This window comes from Trichechus manatus, unplaced genomic scaffold (assembly GCF_000243295.1).
Source record: "Trichechus manatus latirostris isolate Lorelei unplaced genomic scaffold, TriManLat1.0 scaffold00029, whole genome shotgun sequence".
Classification (NCBI taxonomy): Eukaryota; Metazoa; Chordata; class Mammalia; order Sirenia; family Trichechidae; genus Trichechus; species Trichechus manatus.
The window spans coordinates 6,159,849-6,164,688 of record NW_004443965.1 but is presented as its reverse complement, the minus strand read 5'-3'; positions in this window follow the sequence as shown (position 1 = coordinate 6,164,688).

The following is a 4,840-nucleotide window of genomic DNA, read 5'->3' as shown; positions in this document are numbered from 1 at the left end:
CCCTCTCTCTCTCTCTCTCTAGACTGGAGACAACATAAATGTCCTGCATTATTTGCTCTAAAATAGAAAAAAAAATGACTGCATTGTCACTGGTCTAAATGTGATTCTCGTCTGCTGCCGGTGCCCTTATATAGCTAATAATGTATTGGAAACAACAACAAAAAACCAGGCCACTGAGTCACCTCCAACTTATGGTGAACCATGTGTGTCAGAGTAGAATTCTGCCCTTTAGGGTTTTCCATGGTTGTTTTTTTAGAAGTAGATTGCCAGGCATTTCTTTTGTGGCACCTCCAGGTAGACCTGAACTTCTAGCCTTTTGATTAGCAGCCGAGGGTGTTAATCATTTGCACCACCCAGGTGCTCCCATAATAATATAAGCCTAAAAAAACTAAACCCATTGCCATCGAGTTGATTCTGACTCATAGCAACCCTATGAGACGCAGTAGAACTGCCCCATTGGGTTTCCATGGAGTGGCTGGTTGATTCAAACTGCCGACCTTTTGGTTAGCAGCCAAGCTCTTAACCACTGCACCACCAGGGCTCCCCCATAATAATAATATACAACCTCCAAAATAAATTTTGCTTCTGGTAGATCTCACTCATTGGGTTAGTATACAGCTGTCTGTAATATTTCCCATTTTTATTATTGTTTTTAGGTACCCTCAAGCCCATTTTGACTCATAGCCACCCCATGTGACAGAATAGAACTGCCCCACAGAGTTTTCTAGGCTGTAATCTTTATGGGAGCAGATTGTCAGGTCTTCCATAGAGCCACATTGGCTCCAAACCACCAACCTTTTTGTCAGCAGCCGAATGCTTAACCATTACGCCACCAGGGCATCTATTAGATTGGGGAAAGCTTTTTTTCATTGTTTTCTTAAGAAAACGGAAACTGGGAATGGTGATAAAAATGGAAATATATGTGGTATTTGAATTACTAAATCCTTTGCAGATCTAATGTCTCAGGGCTACTCTATATAGTGTATAAAACAGTAAATAATTTGAGTCTGTTTACATCTGTAACATAGGAATAATATGTCTCTTGAATAGCAAATGAGAAAATGTATATAAAAAACACTGTAAACTGTAAAAGCAATACAAATGTGAGCTGCTTCTAATTGTTCAGAAGCATAGATTTGAATTGTGTACAGTTTGAATTATGCATAAAATTGTTTTGTCTAATATTTTCAATTATAGTTTAGTCACACTTATAAATTTACTAATTTAATAGCTTTTGAATATTTAAGTGACACTACATGTTGCTGAATTTTGAGAAATCTAACATATTTTTGCCAGAATATGAGAAGCTGACAAAATTGAGAACAGAAGAAACCATCAACGTTATAGTAAAATTAAAAGAAATTGTTTTCTAGTATTAAATAGCTGGAGGAAGCATTTATCTTCAAAAAGAAGGGAACTTACAGTCTTTTTTTTCTTTCCTGAGCTCTTTTGAAACAATTTTTACTTTATCCTGGCTGTGAACTTATGAAAAGTAATGGCTCATCCAAAAAACCTTCCAGCTTTTCATGTAAAAGATTATTTCTTAATTTGGCATATCTGCAAAGAGTAGGCAAAAGAAGATAAAAATCTCAAAGGAAAGCAAGAGGTGTCAGAGACTGTACAAAGACCACCGTATCAACTTGCAGGACAGAGGAATGTTCTTGGCAGAGAGCAAGAAGGCATTTCTGGACCCAGCACCTAAAGGTGTTCTCAGGAACAGTTAAAGTATTTTTCCCAATATCTTATTGTAAGTGCGCTTCTTATTTTTGTAAGGCACCACTTATATCTCTGATCTGACTCTTTGATCTAAAACATTTCATTTTACTTTTTCAGAATTTAATGTGGAAATATATTTGAATTCTTTAAAATGAGTCTGTGTGTCAGTGTGTATCAGGACCCAGACTTTTCCTTCTGCCTTTCTGTTTTATTATTCTGAGTGTTGGCTTATGGCCTTGTAGTTGGAAAATAACTTCTGCGACTTCATTCATGTCCAAAATAGGAAGAAAGGGGAAAGAGAGCAATAGTGTTCTATCAGTAAAGCAAAAACTTACTCAGAAGCTCTCACAGCAGACTTCTCCTCAGAGCCAGAACTGGATAATGGGGCCACACCCATAGCTGCAAGGGAAGCTGAAAAAGTGGACAATAGGATGGTTACAATTGGATTAAGCCAATCATGAACCATCATGTGGGGCTAAGCATGGTGCCACTGGAACACAGGGTTCAGTGAGCAAGGCAGAAGGGGGACAGTGGATATTGAATGGGCAGTTAACTGCCAGATAACCTAACTGTCCCTTACTGGGGCTGAGGTTTGGTTAAATTGTGATGCATCCCCTACTGTGTAAGGCTTTATAGCCATTAAAATGAGTAAGGTAGAACTAACTATATCATGATATAGAAGAATATTCTCATGCATTGGAGGAGGAGGAGAAATAAACCCTCAAGGGCGTCAGCCTACTCTCAAGAAGATCTCCCAGCCTCTCCTCTGCCTCTTTTCGGTCAACCACAGTTATCTTGCTGTAAAGCAATCTAATGAGGGCATTTCCTTGCTTAAAATCCTTCAGTGGATTCCTTATTGCCTCAGAGAGAAAAATCCAAATTTCTTAGCATGACATGCGAGAATGGCTCTACGTAAGTGGTTCTTCTGCTCCTCCTCTTGCTTCTCCTTTTCTAACTAGTACACAACCCATTAGTGGGTTATGAAATCAGTTTAGTGAATTGGAATCAGGTATTTGGAAGGCACAAATAGAATGCATTATATGAACTACTGGTTAAGTATTGGGATATAAAACCTATGTTGTATATGCTTGTGTATATGCTTGTGTGTCAGAGTGATATAAAGTGTATTTCCTACTGTGGATTGTGGTCAGAATAGTTTGAAAGCCATTTTTTTAGATCCTGTATGTAGCTTCAATTCCTTCTACTTTTCTTCAGTCACATAAAACTCCATCCAGATCAAGCCACTTGCAGATCCCTAAACCCATCTTGCTCTTTCACTTTTATTCCCATAGGTGTATAAACTAGGCACATTGCTAGATACTAGGGATACAGTAGTGAGCAAAACCAGACAAGGTCCCTGCCCACACAGTGCTTAAGAACCTGGAGAGACAGACAACATTATACTAATCACACTAATTAATGTATAATGTATAATTGTGAACTGATATAAGTAGTCTAAATGAAAGAAATACAGATTTTCAAGAACATGTATCAAAGTCTAGGGGAACAAAGTAGGCATCCCCAAAGAAGAATCACTTAGCAGATCTAAGGTATTTGTCATAATTAGGCAAAAGAGTGAAAGAGTGGAGGAAAAGCCTTCTAGACGTAACAGTATGTAAGAGTGGAGGAGTAGGGAGGGTATGGGATCCAAAGGTGGAGATGGATCTGTGAAGACAGCGACCTTGTGTGTGTCATTCACTGCTGTATCTAAAGGTACTCAGCACAGGGTTGGAAGTTTGGGAGATTCTCAATAAGCATTTGTTGGGATGGATGGAACAAATGTTTGTGGTATCTTAGGTACTGCGCTAGGCAATTAACACACTGACAGTATTTTATGACTAAGAAAACTGCGGCTCGGAGAGGCTTTTATTTTGCTCAAGGTCAAAAAGCCTGTGTGACAGATTTGTCGAAGCTGGGGTTTAAATCTTGATTCGTTTCATCCCAAAAGGATGGTTAAGAGCACAAGCTGTAGAGTCTGACTGACCTGGGTTCAAATGACAACTTCTGAGCTGAGTGTATTTAAATCTGTACCTCAGTGTCTTCATAGAGCCATTGGGCAGATTAAATGAGATATAAGGCCTTAGCATGGTGTCTGGCACATAATAAGCCCTCAAATGTTAGCAATTACTAGTACCGTTATACCGTACTACAACTACCAAAGGTGCAGTTGTAGGAGTGGAATCCTGGCGTGGATGTGGTGATTACTGAAGTGAAGGAGTGGGAGGAATGAGGCTAGCAACTGGTTGGGTCATCTTCAGAACCAAGGTGATGATAGGAGGTAGGTGTGGACAAGAAGACTGAATTGGGAGCTGGCTTTCTTAATGAATATTGGAGAATTAGGTGATTGGTAGATGATAGTAAGAAAGGATAGAAAGTACTGTAGCTGACCTTCATCATCCTCAAAGGAGGGGTAGATTTTGTATGACTTTGGAAATGGAACCATGTGGAAATGATAGGAAAATCTACTAGACCAGTCCTGGCTCTCAGTACCCCATGGAGGTAGGGGAGCTACAGGGAGAACTCCAAGAAAAACTAGATTTCACGTAGTTTTATATAAAGACTTTTTTGATAGCATATATTAATTCAGCAGTAGCCATGGAGCACTTGACATAGGCCAGTGTTTTAGGCACTAGAACCAAAAAACCAAACCTATTGCCATCAAGTCAATTCCAACTCATAATGACCCTATAGGACAGAGTAGAACTGCCCCCCTAAGGTTTCCAAAGCTGTGAATCTTTATGGAAGCAGACTGCCACATCTTTCTTCTGCAGAGTGGCTGGTTGGTTTGAACTGCTGACCTTTTGGTTAGCAGATGAGCAGAGCACTTAACCACTGCACCACCAGGGCTCCTTCTAGGCATTAGGGATATTGGGGGGGGGAACATTGCTGTCAAGTTGATCCTGACTCATGGCAACCCCATGTGTTACAGAGTAGAACTGCTGTATGGATTTTCTTGGCTGTAGTCTTTATGGAAGCAGATTGCCAGGCCTTTCTTCTGTGGTGCCACTGGATGGGTTTGAACCACCCACCTTTAGGTTAGTAGTCGTGGGCAAACCGTTTGCACCACCAGGACCCTACTGGGGATATAGCAGTAAACAAAAATAGATAAGGCTCCCTGCCTTCA